This window comes from Tamandua tetradactyla, chromosome 3 (genome assembly GCF_023851605.1).
Source record: "Tamandua tetradactyla isolate mTamTet1 chromosome 3, mTamTet1.pri, whole genome shotgun sequence".
Lineage (NCBI taxonomy): Eukaryota > Metazoa > Chordata > Mammalia > Pilosa > Myrmecophagidae > Tamandua > Tamandua tetradactyla.
This window is the reverse complement of record NC_135329.1, coordinates 115,440,504-115,457,362: the sequence shown is the minus strand read 5'-3', so window position 1 is coordinate 115,457,362 and position 16,859 is coordinate 115,440,504.

Below are 16,859 nucleotides of genomic sequence, written 5' to 3'. Positions count from 1 at the left end.
TCAAGTTCCAGGACTGATTTTACTAGCTATGTGACCTTGACAAAGTTCTTTAATTTATCTGAACTTTAGTCCTTCATCTGTAAAACTGACACTACAAAGTAATACTGCCAAATTCACAGTTGTTGTCATAATAAAATTAGCTTAAGGAGACTAAATCAAGCCCTGGCATAAAGTTGTCCTTCAGTGCATGGTCGTGTTATTTTTTTCCCCTTTCTCAAACTAGAAAGAGAATCTGGAACAAAAGGGATAACTTTCATAACCTAGAGAAATAGGGAAATGGAACTTAGGATTCCTTCCTACCCCCTGCCTCTACCATTGCCCCAAATGGACATCCCTATTTCATTTTTCATGGAATAAGTTGTGTTTTTGAAGTTGTGCTCTGGTTACTATATCTTATCATAGTTTTGTACGTTCTCCCTGGAATGATGTGTAATTTTAGCCACACTGGCTGATAATGCCACATTAGGATTACAACTGGAGACATTACAAGCATGAGAATTGGCTTTAATGTAGATGAATTTGGTCTATTTTTCCTCTTTTTATTTTTTTTTCCTTTTCTATTTCTAATTCATCTTAATATTAAGCAAACTGTGCTTTCTTCCTTTGTACAAATAGTTTAATCAATATTCTTTCAATTGATCTAGTATTTTTATGTAAATTTTATTGGCATGGTAAATAAGCCATTCCAAAAGGGATGATGTGAATGAAGGAAAGTGAATTTTTAGGAAGGACAATAAAATGGCAAATCAGAAATACTGCAATTTAAAACTTAGTAATTCACCCATCAATAAATGATTGAATTCCTTTGTTCCAAGTAGAACTTGTGTTAATAAAGAATACACTAGAAGTTGCAGAATAGCAATGATTTAGACACAATAAATCCTAGCATTAAGTTTAGGTATGGAACTTTGAAACAGCTTTTCTTTGGATGGCATTAGACGTTTTTGTTTTTTTTTTAATCTTTATTGACTTTGAGTATTTATCAATTGATAGTATGGGATAGGTTGGCTGGTGAAATGCTAAGAAAGCATGAAAGTAAAGTCAAGCTATTTCAAGATTGCATTACCATTACACTTGTTCAAGAAACGATTTTCTTCCTTTAAGTCTAGTGCATTATATTCAGAATTTCAATAACTCATCTGAAACATGTACCTCTAAAATTATGTAGAAGATAGAACTTAGCACATCATAAAATCAAGAACACAGGATTTGGGAGTTGAACAGGCTTGGGTTTAATGCCCAGTTCTGACACCAACAAGCCACCACCTCTTTAAGCAGTCTAAATCAGCCCGAGTCTCAGTCTCCTCATCTATAAATGAGAGTAATGCATCTATGAGTGAGTTGTCAAGAAAAATAAATGCAACAGTGCATGAAAACTTCTCAGCATGAAGACTGACACGTAGCCTTCAATGAAGAGTGCCCTTATTAAAGTAATATCATGAAATATAAATAGCTACCAAGTTGTATAATGATACATTTTTCAGTCTGTTACACTAGATCTTCAAGAACTTCTTAAGCTCAAGGGCAAAATCTGTTCACCATGAAGACTGGGATGTGCTGTAATGTCATGGAAAGAGCACAGACATTTATTCTTCTGACTAAACGTGTGCGCTTGAAAATCACTTTACATCTCTGACTACCAGTTTCCTCAATTGTAAAATGAAAATAATATGTCTCCCACAGAATTTCTGTTGGAATTAAATAACGAATGCTAAGTGCTTAGCAGAGAACCAGCAATGAGAAAGTACTTCATGATGGGGACAACTAGTGCAATAGGCAAGGCTTGCTCTCTTAATAAATACTGGTCCCTGACAACAGCATAAATGTACATATTTTTTTTTCTTTCACACTTATTTTCTCATTTTGCTAATATAGCTGCTTTGAAAGTTGGTATGAAAGGTGCCATCACTTATTTTATGGATGAGAAATCTTAGGTTCTGAGGCATCTCTTTCTTCATATCACACAGCATAACAGCTACACAACTAGAATGGAAAAGCATATCTTTTAGCGCTCCACTTTTGGTTATTTTCTGGGACAACAGATTACATTGTTATTTCAGAATTACTGAAATGTTTTTATTCATGTAAGGACTTTAAGGCCACAATTCCCCCTGCATTAAAACAGAATGGAATACACAGCAATCTTCAAGCCATTTTCCTCCAAAACTTGGAATCATAAATGTGACTTTGTTTTTAAATTTCTTTAAGAAATTTCAGAAAGTGTGCCTAGGAAATCATTAATTAAAGTTGACTTTGTTCTTCTTCACTAAATAGAGTGACTAAATAGCATGGTTTTCAAACTGTAGTTTGGGTTCTTACAAAGAAAACTTGGATTTTCCTGTATTTTTCCACTGCAGGTGAATTTGATGTTCAAAAGAATGAGAAGACTAATGAATCTGATTAGAGCAAGGCAGAAAGTGAGGAGGATGTGTGAACTTCCCCACACAGATATCTAGCCAGCTAATTTAAGCTTGGATGTCTGTTACTTAATTTTATTTTAAACAAAATTGGCTCTATTTCCTGAAATACATGATTTAAGTATGTACTTCAATCTTTACCTGAACTAGTCTAATTTTGAGATCCTAAGATCAAATTAGTAAGGTAGGGCACACATAAAGCATGCATTTTCAGCTCTAATGTGGCTCTTTATTTACTAACATCTTCTGATACCTAGGTGCCTCATACTAGTGACTTGTATTGACACAAAAGCTTTTTTTTTTTGCAGAATTGTTTGCAATTATTTTTTCCATCATTTTTTTTTTCAAAATGTGCTCCATATAATCAGTTTTATTTGGTAAAAACATACTGATGACCAAAGGCATTTGTGCGATACTGGGTTAAATTATGTAAGCATGTAAGCAGGGGACAATAGAACTCAAAGTTTCCTCATTTTTTTGTTTTTTAATCAAGGGTCACTCTTTACATAAAGCATTGATTCTTTATAGTTTCACATGACACATACTTTGGTAGATCTTATCTGAGCTTGCATAGTGAGGACTTTATTTAATAGCTATATCACTTTTCCATTTTCTATGTTGTAAAATAATTGTAGGGTGACCAACTTCTCTGAGTTGCTCCAGGATTTTTCTGGTTACAGCACTGAAAGTCCTGCATCTCAAGAAACCCTTCAGGGTGAGGCAAACTGGCCTGGTTGGTTATTCTCATTGAGCTGGATTCATGTTATCTAATTTGACATTGAAAAATGTGATTATCATTGTAGTGGTTTTAAAACATGTACACAAATGCTTTTACACTTGTCCCATTAAGAGGCAGAGTTTAATTCCTCTCCCTTTCAATATAGGCTGGCTTCAGTGATTTGCTAAGTAACCTTAATGACTCCTAAAGATTAGGAAATAAAAGGCAATGCAGCTGCCTTAAACCTGGCTCTATCTCTTGGGGTATATGCTTTTGGAGACACAATCTCCTGAAGCTTTGATGCTTAAGAAACCACATGGAGATAGAGGATACCTAGAATCTCACCTCTGAACCCCCATTCCAGCCTCAAAATCTTTGTGTCTTCCCAGCCCTGTTTCCAGACATGTGAGTGTACAAGCCTGCAGGGTGATTTCAGCCACAGCCACCATCTGACTGCAACCACCAGAAGCCTGAGCAAAAATTGCCTAGCTGAAAGCAAAACTGCAAAACTATGAGAAATATCAACAACAAATGATAGCGCTTTTACACCACCAAGTTTATTACCCAGCATAAATAACTGGAACAAAACTAGTGATACAATCCATTCTGTCCTATTGAGAAGATATTTTTCCAGGTTAATTGGTACTTAAGATCACTGAACTAATGTCTTCACTAGTCTAAGAAATATTTATTGAGGTCCTACCACTTAATTTACTTTGAGGTAAAACAAACACAAAAAACTTACAACACAATTATATTCAACACATTTATTTAGTACCAATTACATTTATGTATATATTTATTATTTATATGCTGTTATATTTATTTAATTTAAATATATATCACCCTAAACCTAAGTATGTTACTTTAAGTTCTTTTATGTTTTTATTACTACACAATAAAAAAAGAGTTTACTTTAAATATTGACTAATAAATAAAGAAGGGAAAAAGATGAAAAAGAATAAAAGAAAGGAGGAAGGAAGGAAGAAAGGAAAGAAGGAAGGGAGAAGGGAGGGACAGAGGAAAACAATAGGGATCTCATTAACAAGGTCAGTTCTAAAGGAAATCTGTAAAAATAAATAGAAATACATGAGAAGAATAAGGATTATAGAACAGTTCTTATAGTTTTCTAGAGATAGGTTGGTACGTGAGTTAGGGTAGCTGACTTTCCCTAGAGTATATGGCATTATGCGCTAAGTGAGAACAGCTTAATATAATGTGTTGAGGATTTGTGTTTGATGGAAGCAAACAGAGAATTTAGGGTTTGATTCAAATTCATTAATTTGTTCATTGATCCACTCATTTATTCCACAGTATTTATTTATAATTATTCTGAGTCCAGCAATGTTATAAATATGAACTACAGTAATAAGCAAGCAAAGGAACATTCCTCTTTTTCAGGAACTTACATTTCTAGCAAGGGAAACTAAAATTAAACCAGCAGAATAATTATATCATGAAGATTCTAGAATTAATGAATTTCATGAGAAAAATTCATAAGAGAAGAAGAGGTTTATTTTTGATAAGGCAGGTAAGAACTTTTTAATTAAAGTCATGATATCTAGGCAGGGACTGGAAAAGTGAGAGTTAGTCATCCAAAGGTCTGAGAGAAGAAATTTCTAAGCAGAAGAAACAACTAATGAAAAGCTCCTGAGGTAAAAAGGGCAAGCAGGCCAGTGTGGCAAGAGCGAAGTGAAGGCATGGGAGCCATCAAAGAGTTGGGAGAGACAGGCATGGAAGAAGTCCCAACCCTCATAGGCCACGCAAAGTGCTTTTGATTTTACCCTAAGTTTAAGGAGAAGTCATTAGAGAGTTGTGATCAATGAAGAGCCATGATCTGACTTAGGGTTTAGAAGATAACTCTGCCTTCAGTGTGAAGAATAGCCTGTGAGGAACCAAAGAAGAAGCAGAGAGGACCCCCTAAGAGGTTACATAAGTAGTTAGAAGAGAGTTGATGGGGGTTTCCACCACAATAAGTGGTCAGTTTCTGGATTCGTCTTCAAGGAGGGACTACTTGACATGACAAAGGATAGCATGCAGATTCTGAAGAACAGTGAGATATCAATTATGACTGATAATAGCATTTATATTATTGTGATAGGTCTTCAATCCTCTCTATCAGTGTACCCCTACATGTACTAAAAGAGAGTACCATCAAAATTCTAGTATATTCTAAGAGTTTTATTTAATTAACAAAGCAATAAGATATTCCATGAATACAAGGTAATCTTACAAATGAGTTATGAAAACATCCTAAGGAATTTACAATTCCATCAAATTGTAGTTGTTTTCTTTATGTTAAAATTCTGCTAATGTATACAGTTACTGAAGCAAAGCATGTCATTTTATAATATAATAATGTTTTCTATTTGAAGTGGATATGATATGTACTTCAGGAAATACATTGTTAAATGTGTCTGCATTTGAATAATAAATCTTTAATAAATCAATGAAATTAATAACCACTGTATCCAAAAAAGTAAATGAGCATTATGTTCTTCTAGTTGCTTCATACTCTTCCTTTGGATTGAAGAATATTAATTCCTTCAGACAAAATGGATATTAAACTTTTACCAAGAAAATAAATTTTTTACCACAAGTTTTATCCGTTCATGATATCTGGAAAAATTTTCTTAAAGCATATCCACTATTCCATGTCTACGAGATTATTGGGTTTTCTTATTATTATCTTCAAACATGCTTTGAAGTTTTACAACTTCAAAAAGTTTTTGAAAAAACTTTTTGTTTTTTCAGTTTTACAAAAGTTTTCCAGTTTTACAAAAGAAACTGAAAATAAATTGTATTCATCACAACACTGTTCAAAAATAAGAATCCTAATCAGGAAAACACACTGAAATAAGGAAGATTGCACTATATCTCATAAACACATATGATTTTCTGTGATGTGCAGCTTCTTTCCAGTGGTTTTTTTTTCACTTTTTCAGAAATGGTTTTCATCCATTTTTTCCTCTTGATATCTGATAGTTTCTTAACTTTGTTTTGCACACTGTTTTTAAATCGATTAGTTGATCTTTTTACCTTCTAATCCTTTTTCCAAACTTTTCTTGCTCAAATTTTTATTTAATCCTAAGTGGTCTGTTCTTTAAGTTTCTTCTTGCCAGTTTTAATGGTCCGTAATTTCCAATGGAAATTCTGCTGCCAGAATCTTCCTTCCTCTAGTGTTAATGGCTGCCCTTGAGAACCTGCCCTGCCCTCCATCAACTAATTTGAGTCTTTGAGGGGGCAGACAAAACAGATGGTTGGCACAGGCTAGGATGATTCACTGTTTGAAATCATGGTGAAACATTTTTGAAATTGGTGAGGGAGAGGGAAGCCTGACATTTGACAGAGCCACGTAAAAATTGCAGTATCCAGACGAAGTTCAGTTTAATTTTGACTGTTATTTTCCAGATGTACTGATCATATGATTACAATTTTATGATTATATCTAGTATATACCTTTTCCCAAATGCACTATAATCATTTCAGCAAAATGAGTTTATCATCGAGTGTCAATGTCAAGACTATTCACGAAGTCACAGTCTTGCCCTAACATATTTCTTTGTGCTTTTCATGACTTGTTGAATATTTCCTCTATCCTCATTCATTTGAAGCCTACCTATTTTGTGTAATCTGTCTCGATATCACCCAACTGACTTCTTCACAAATTAGAGCTACACTGGAAACTCAAATTAATTCAAGGGAATAAGAAAACAATATATTTTATGATACTATCATTTATAGTCTAGTGCCTCAAATTTATGACACAAGATCATGTGGAGTGAGTGACCTGTTACAATGGTGCAAGGTGGGAGCACAGGTTCAGTGTCCGACAGGAACTTTCAGCAAATGATCCCTTTGCTGCACAGAATAAAGATTCCCAAAAAGACAAATCATCTCCTTCCCTTTACATAGCACACAGAGTTCAAAAGAGCTGGGGAGGAAGTCTCGTGGACTGCCCGTCTCCACGGGGTGACCGAGTTCTCTGGGTTGGGGTCTATATAGATGCAGCTCTGCCTACCCCCCTTTGCGCTGGAGAAGAGAGACAGATTTATACGCTGAGGGTGGTTTTTATCCACCTCGGGGCAAGAGGGCCCTGGCACTGAAAATTCCTGTTCTGATAAGTATCGGGGCCTACCAGTTCCAGGTTTCCGGGTTTAGGGTCTGGTCGGCATTTTTCATTAGACTTGCCATCTCCCCCAGTTTGTAGAATGGCCCACAATAGAAAAGGAGGTGAGGGGTGGAAGGCCAGAAGATGGTCCCTTAGCACATGTTTGTGTTGTTTCCAAGGAGAAGGTGGGGCTAGCTGAGGTTTGTGAGATGGTCATTTAACAGGTTCCCATGATTTCCCCAAAGAGACTATATTACGGAAAAGTACTTATGGGATTAAATCATTGTGGCTATATAGAAAGAATAATGAAATAATACAATTTAGACAAAATAAAAACTGAATCATTTTACTCTAAATATCTTCCTAAATTGAATCCAAAAGTTACTTGTTTTTATTTTATTTCATTTTAATGAAATATAACAAAAGTTTTGCAAAGAAATACCCTGAAGACTGAATCTTATAGACCAAGCATTCTTAATGGAGGGTGTTCCCTCTCCCACCAGGAGCAAAATTTGGTTTTTAGGATATACTAAAAAACATCATAGATATTATAATGCTTTGTGGCTATTCAAAGGGCAACAATACATAAACATATAGCAGTTTGTGAATTAAAATATTATTGGTAAGGGGATTAAGAATAGAATATTCTAAAAAGGCTCCTTAGGAGGTATAATGTAAAAATGTTTGAGAAATATAGCCATAGAACAGGATTTTTGTTTTGTGCCAATGTAATGGCAAATAGTTTATGACCAACCTTCCTAGATATTTCTAGATAATTTCCTGAACATCGAATAGCAATCAACAGAGGCATGAGTTTACTCATTCAAACATATATGTAAAGGGGATATTTTTAAGTAAAATATAAAAATCCATAGACGGGAGGATGCATCAGTCATAAGGAACCATCTAATAGACCATGTTTAAACATGTACACAGAATGTTTCCTACCTAAACATAAGAAGGTCTATAAAACATATTCCAGGCAATATCTCCCTAAAGCCATTTCCTTGCACTAAAATCAGCTGTGAAAATGATGCCTCCTTCCTTTCTTTCCTTGCAGATATTAATGCAATAAGAAACTGGAGCAATAGAAAAAGAGTGGGTGAGTTTTGCAACTTAATGAAAACATATGTACATGCATAACACACAAACAAATATTATCTTATATTGTCAATATTTTTACTAATAAAATATGTGGAGATTACAGGATCAGTTCAAATATAAAGAAAAAATCACGAAACTAATTTAGTGCTCTGTGTGCTATAGTGAGGTCAAGGTGAAAAAGTCTCAATACATTGGATTGTTTAGAGGAAGATAACTGGTGATCTATTAAAAAATACTTTCACCAGAGAGATTGGTCCAAAGTCAGATTTTAGGGGAAGAGGCATTCAAACGTTACTCCAACTACTCTGTCATTTATCACACTGCATCTTGTATTTTGTTGATTCGTTTTGTCCACCTCTGGATCATAAACAACACAGTGGCAGGACCCTGCATGCTTCATATATACACACAATTACATACCATGTTTAATATATGCATATGTACAACTTTTTCTAGACATTATACAAATGTATAATGTCTAGAAAAACTGTGTGCACACATGCATGCTAAAATGATATTTTGAAATTTAAAACACTTGCACAGGAATGAAGGCCTAAAGGACTAAAGGTAGACTAGCCTTTGAATTAATTAGTGTATATGGAAAAAAATGAGAAGGGTGTTAGAGGAAATGGTAGGAATTAAGGAAGTTAATTTTAGGACTGGCAGTGCCTGGAACCTCTCCACAGACTGTTAGACACATTGCAAATAAACTATGCTCAGTCCAATTGCCTCACACATTTTTGGCATTATTGTACATCTCAAAGCAGTAAAAATCTATAGGAAATTAGAGACATAGCCAGGGTTAAAACTTTAATTAAATTTATTGCTAAACTTGATCCCAAGTAATGTTCAACTTTTATTTTCTGAACTCCTTTTCTAATGTTCAATTTATTATATTCTTTGATTTCTCATATTTTTCTTGAGTATGATGTCTTTAGACATATGATTAGAATCTTTATGTTTAACAGCCAGTGGACACCACCCTTTCCAGACAGATTTATAATCTTAATTTGTTTTAATTTGCATATTAGGTATACTAATGTTCATCTAGTTGTCTTTCCAAGTTATAGCAATAATAAGAAATCACTTTAGTTATTAAAATTTAAAATAATATGCTAAAGTTTCTATGAGAAAGGTGATTAATATGCAAAATAAGACAGATAATATCAGCAGAAGGATGGGAACTATCCAAAATGATTGTAAGTGCTCTAAATAAAAAAACAGTAACAGAGATGAAGACTGTCTTCAAGAAGCTTATAGGTGAAATAAAAACAATAAGGGAAAAACAAGGAAGTCTATAGAAATCACCCAAACTAAAACAGAAAGGAAAAAAGAGTGTGTGCGTATGGATAAAAAGCAGAAGAAAACATCCCAAAGGTGTGGGAAATAAGCACTATAACATTTGAGAAAATAATCTCAGGAAGAGAAGAAGAAAGTATTAAGCAATGAGAAATTTTGAAAAATATAATGACCTAGAATTTTACAATTTTATGACAGACGCTAAACCACAGATCAAAGAACCTGAGATAACATCTACTGGGATAAATACTGAAATACACCACACACACCCAACATACACACCCACCACACACAGCCAATACACACACACAACACACTTACCCAACACACACACCCAACACACACACCCAACACATGCATATGATATTCAAAATGCTAAAAACAAAAGAAAAAGAAGAAATACTGAAGGAAGCCAGAGGTGGAAGAAATAGCATTGCATAAAGAGGAAATGTGAAAATAATATTTTCTTTGGAAACCATGCAAGTTAGAAAACAATACACTGACGTATTTGAAACGATAAAGAAAGACGTGGTCTTCTCAGAACTCTATACCCAGTGAAAGCATTTTTCAAAAATGAAGAAATAACAAAGATTTTTTCATACAGACAGATTAAAGAAGTTCATTGACAGCAGATGTACATCATAAGAAATGTTAAAAATAGTTCTTCAGGCAGAAAATTTATGATATGAGACTGAAAATATGGATCTACACAAATACATGAAGAGCATTGAATATGGAATAAGTTCTTTCTTATGTTTATTGCCCTAATGGATAGCTCATTGCATAAAGGGAAAGTAGTAGTAATTCATTGAGTATTTATGGCATAAGTAAAATAGGCAATTATGACAAAATGGCACAAAGGATGGGCAGGAATTGAGCAAATACTGGGTGTGAGGACTTTACACATAAAGTGAGACACATCATTTGAAGTAAGATTTTCATTAAATAGGTATATCATAAAAGTTGTGGTAACCATACAAAAATACAGAAAGAGAATAAAAATAAATCAATAAATTGGATAAAATGAAATCATAAAAAAGTGCTCAATCAACACAAGAGAAGGCAGAGCAGGAGAAGACAAAGGGAACATATGGATAACATCGAAAATAGCTAACAGATGCAATATTTTAATTCAACTATAATAATCTAATTAAATACGAATTACTTAAATACACAAGTTAATGGTCAGAGATGATCAGGTCAGATAAAAAGCAAGACCCATTCATATTTTGTCTAAAAAAAATACCACAATAAATAACAATACAGGTTAAAAATAAAAGGATGGAAAGTATTATTTTATGCAAACACTAAGCAAAAGGTAGTTGGGATAACTATATTAATTTCCTACAAAGCCGACTTCCTAACAAAGAAGATTATCAAGGATAGGGAGGGATATTATATAATGAAAAAAGCAAATATAACAATATAAAATATGCAAACTCCTAACAACAGAACTTTGAAATACACAATGGAAGAACTGATGGAACTGAAGGGAGAGATATAAGTGCACAATTGTACTTGGAGACTTCAGTGCCCCCCATCAGTAATTGACATAACAGGTGGTCATTGACAGTACAATCAGTAAAGATACAGGCAATGAGCAAAGCCACAAGCCAGGAAGTTTAAATTAAAATTTATAGAAAACTCTACCCAACAACGACAAAATAACACTTTTTCTTCAAATTCAGAAGGAGTATTTACCAAGTTAGATCATGTTCTGAGCTGTAAAACTAACCTCAGGACATTTAAAAAAATTGAAGACATTATAAAGTACGCTCTCACACCATGAAGGAATTATGCTACATTTCAACAGCAGAAATCTATCTGGAAAATTTACAAAATGTAAATGTTAATAATGCCCTTATAAATAAAGCACGGATCAAAAAGGAAGACTTCAAGGAAATTAAAAATATTTTGAACTGAATGAAAAAAAAGTAGAGCATATCAAAATTTGAGGGCTGTAGCTAAAGCAATGCTTGTGGAAACAGATAGCATGAAATGCTTTTATTGGGAGAAAGAAAGGTCTCAAATCAATGATCTGTGCTTCCACATTAAAAATTGATTTTGTACAAAAGCTAATTAAGCCCAAAACGAGAAGAAGGAAGGGAATAAAAAAATTATAGTAGAATTCAATGAAATTGAACATATAAAAACAATGACCAAGAAATTTAAAGTCTGTATCCTTGAAAAGATCAATAAACTTTATAAACTGTACAAGTACTGATCAAGAAAAAAAATAGAGGAGTACACATTACCGATATCAAGAATGAAGGAGAGGACCTCACTACTGAGAGAAAATGTTAAAAAGGCAACAAGGAAATAATATGAACAGCTTCATTCCATAATTTCAACAAATGAGGTGAAATGGAATAATTCCCTGATAGACACAAACTACTGGAACTCACACACTAAAAAGATAATGAGTAGTCCTCTATCTATTGTAAGAATGAGTTACAGTTACAGATCTTCCAAAAAAGAAAATTTCAGGCCTAAATACTTATATTGGTAAATTCTAACAAACATATAATGAGAAAAGAGTACTCATTCTACCCAAACTATTGCAGAGAATCCAAGAGGAAGCAACTCTACTCATTGATCCCAAACTATTAGAGTGTGAAAAATGAAAACTATTAAGTTTAGAATGGAGAAACATGGCAGACACTACTTTAACAAAGTCGCTGAGTAATACATCACTAGTAACAAGCCATATTCATATCATGCATCCCCCTGATATGATGGAATTCTACTCAATATCCATAGCCTCAGTATAATCATTAAAAAAAATCACGCCCAGTTTGAGGTACGTTCTACAAAATACTTGGCTATTAATCTTCAAATTGTCAAGATTGCAAAAGAAAAAGAGACTGACCAATGGTCACAGATTGAGAAGACTAAGGAGAAATGACTCTTTAATGCAATATAGTATCCAAAGTTGGATACTGATATAAATGTTAAAAATTACACTGTGGTAGAAGTGCTTAGTTAATACTACAATACCAATGTTAATTTCTTAGTTTGGGTAAATGTACCATGGTTGTGCAAACAGTTAACATTAGAGGAAACTGAGTGAAAAGTATGCAAGGGATCTCGGTACTAGCTTTGCAATCCTTCTTCAAATCTAAAATTATTTCAAAATAAAACGTTTAAGAAGTTGATTTAAAAATACTAATTTCTTGCCTTTTGCTACAGGGCACCTTTGATCATATGCTTTCTTGTTCCATTCATATGGCTGTTGGTATGTAAATTGATCCTGAGTATTACTCTGTTACTAAGGTATTTATTAGGGTTTATATGAATTAATTACAAAAGAATTTCAATCACAATTATGAAAGATTACATCTTAAAGAATGAATTGCACCACAGAAATCACTTCACTTAAACATTTGAAAATATAAAATGTCACTTGTCCAAGTAAATCTAATTAGAATTTACTCCTAATTGATAATAATGAAAGACCCTTGCTAGTAGGATAGGTTACTTCTTGATTCTAGTTTTAAGTAATTTAAAAATTGCTGAAAGAAGAATTTAAATTATTTTTAAATGGAGATAAACTCATGTAAAATATGTCATCAGAAACATTTTAATGATAATTATTATAATGAGCACCATAAATTTTTAACTGATTAATTCAATCACAGTGATCAACACCCATTTTTATTTATTACATCAAGAATTCTAGGGCTACTTAATAGGCCTAGAAAAAAATGTTTCTGTTGAATAAATCACTCCCAAACTGAGTATGTGCACAGATTGAGTTATTTTGCTATACTAATATAATGTAGAATCACAAAAAGGGAATATGACATTAATTATTAGCCTTCTAATCCAATTTATATTTTTATATTAAAAAACTTGTAAGTTGGAAAAAAGTATGTAAAAAATGCAGAGTTGCCCTTTGATGCCCCTCATGCACGCAGTTTGTTCTACTATCAAAACCTTGCACTTGTGTGGTATTTTGTTACAACTGATGAAGACTATTATTCTAAGGATACTAATAACTATAGTCTATATTTACGTTAGAGTTCAGGGTTCTCTATATTGTACAGTCCTGTGTTTGTTTTAAAATTTTATTCTATTTTTATGTAGGAACCCCAAAATTTCCCCTTTTAACCACATTCAATTATTTAATTCAGTGAGTTTAATTATCTTCACAATGTTGAACAATTTAGTTTTTAAAATAGTTGAAAAGATTGAAGTACAGAGGGTGTATGAAACTGTCCCCAAATCACACTTTTGTAAAGAGAGAGCCAGAAAAAAAATTCCAGTTTTCTTGACTCCAGAACAATTGATTTACTTTAGCCATACAATGCAATCTCAAAAAAAGTGAGTCAAAGGAAATTAAACACACACACACATTACAGCAGCTTCCTCATGAACAAGGGATTAAATGCTATTTAATGAAATAACAATCAGAGATTATTGTTGGCCTGAGATTGGTTATTGATTTCAGGAAATGTTAATATGGCCTATAAATTAGCTGTCATGATCACTTAATGAAAAGTAAAGGTGAGATCAATGATGGAAAAGGTTACAAAACAGATGTAGTAAATTTATAACTTTCCTGCAAATCTAAAACTATCATAAAGTAAAAATGCTATATGAGAACACACAGTGGCAGGTAAGATATATTTCTTGTATGTATATGTGGGTTTGCATGTAAATAGATGCAATAATATACCCTGAAATATGGATAGACATAATCTCTGACTAGTGAGAATGTAATTGCTTTATCATATTTTAGTTTTGCTTGCCCACATGTCATTAATTTGTGCAATACATATTTAAGACTGCTATAATAATAAAGGCTGATTTAAAAAAAATAAAACAAAATTATTTCCATTACTCTAAAACAGAAGAAGCAAAACCATAAAAAAATGATACGAATGCTTTGCTTATGGTTGATACAGTCATTTAAGAGATTGAACACGAATCAGATTCTGTATGCATACATACACAAATAGACTAATTATTTACATTTTGAAAACAATTTCAAGAGATGTTTTCAATCTTCCAAAGTAACTCCTATTGACATGAGCAAATCATAGCAAACATTTTAGCAAAAAACAAAATTGTAGATAGTAATAACTATTCAATTCAGAAGTTCTCAAAAGGCAACTTTTAATACACAGTTATTATAAATAAAGTGATTATTTTTCTTTGAATATACATAGTATAGTGGGCATCTTTCATAGCACCAATCAATTATTTTGTTTTTAGTTTTGGAATTATCAGAATAGGTATTAGAAGCTCTAAGAAAATGGATTTCTTATTCTTCCAAATGCTAATTCTAGCAATTCAACTTAAAGGAAAAATTTTGCATATCAATTATGAATAATTGTAATAAATGTGTTTCCTAGTTTTCTCTTAACTTGTATAGTCTGTAGAAAAGAAGTATCTCAACCAGTAAGTTAATAATATAAAAATACTTTAAAACTATATAACAGTTGATGCAAAAAAACAAGAATAAAAAGAGATAGTACCACCTCTGGGAATTTATATTTTATTTCTCTGACATTATCTTACAGTCTCCCAGATCGTTCTCACCATTTTAAAAAAATGTATGCTGGATTTAGCAATGTCTTTCTCTTCACGTGTAGATTTAAAATGAACTGCAAAACAACTCCAGTTTGTAGAAAAAAATACAATACATGACTGTTTTTTCCCCAACAGTTGAAAACTTGAAAGCCTTGATAATCCCTAACATGAAAAACAAGTTAATGATTTTATCACACAATCAATTCATAGACTCTTTCTTATCTGATCTTATTGACAATGACAAATGAAAGAGCTGTCTGTATCCTGTATCACTGCCACTTAAAATATGCTGTGGAAATAGTCCTCCTATTTTCCCACACTTAATAGAATTTATTTTTAAGTCAATTAGAATGGAAAGGAACAGAAAGACTCCTTGCCCAGAAGCCAAAAGAAGAAGATTCCAAATACAATTATATTTAATGGCATTTCATTCAAAGTCGTAAAAAATTCTGCTATTTGTAAATTTGACGTATGTATGCCTACCTATATGTAATCTCCAACAATTAAACAAAGGAAAGTGTAGCAAAGAAAAAGCAGAACAAGTAATATAATAAACAATCAGAGACTAATTTTGGAAAAGAAAACAAAAATAATGATTTTTATGTTTAAATCGGATCTTAAATAGAATTTCAACACGATTATTTTATATTTGGCTTGAGTAAATATTTCAACAGTAGTCAGCTTACTAAATTAAAAGCGAAGTTTGCTATGTGAAAATTCCTTATATCAAGTTTTTTTTTCTTTTTGATGGAAAGAATGGCTACTTTCTTATCAATTGTATATTGTAGAATACATTTTTCAATCATGTTCAAGCAAAATGTATATTTTAACCACTGCATTTCTCTTTGAATGGCAGATGTCTCCTACCCATGTTGAAGTAAACAATAAAATTGATCTCAACTTTAAACACAGGATGAGTCCTGGATTTCTGTTTCCTGCAACATGGAAGACTAGATATTTACAGTTTCCCTTCCATGTAGCCTTACTAAAATATTATAATTCATGAAAAGATTGTTAATGCATTATGAACAGATAGAAATTAAGAAAAAAAATGTTAAGTGCACATTCTTAGCAAAAGTAATACTTATGCCAAAGTTTGCCATGGGACTATATGAATAATCTTATTAGTTTGGGCATGAAGATATTGGGTCATGAGGTTAAATAATAATGGAGAGATAGTGACGTTTCAAAACACATCTAATCAGAGTTCCAGGGGCGTTAAAGAGATAACTAGAGAGATCCATTATTCAAGACAATGCTGGATGAGAATTTTCCTGATTAAAAGAAACATAACAATACTTGGATTCAAGAAACCAATCCAATTCTATTGAAAGGAAAAGCAGAGAAATCTGCAATTGCACAAATCATTTTGAAACTACAGAGCATCAATGAAAAAAAAATCTGAAAAGTAGTCAAAGAAAAAAAAACACAGATTACGTAGAAACAAACAGCAAGAAAATCCAGAGCTGAGTTTTTAACAGCAACAAAAAGCAAGAAAGGAGTTAATTATGGCTTCAAATTTGGTGCGGTGGGAAGGAAGCAAAATCCTACAGCTAGATAAATTGCATTTTGAGTATTTGTGAATGAACTAACGTGGGCAGATTTTACTAGAAGAGAAATCTAAAACACAAAAAAAAGAAATGAAAGAAAGTCAGAGAAGTAGTAAGTCTTAGTG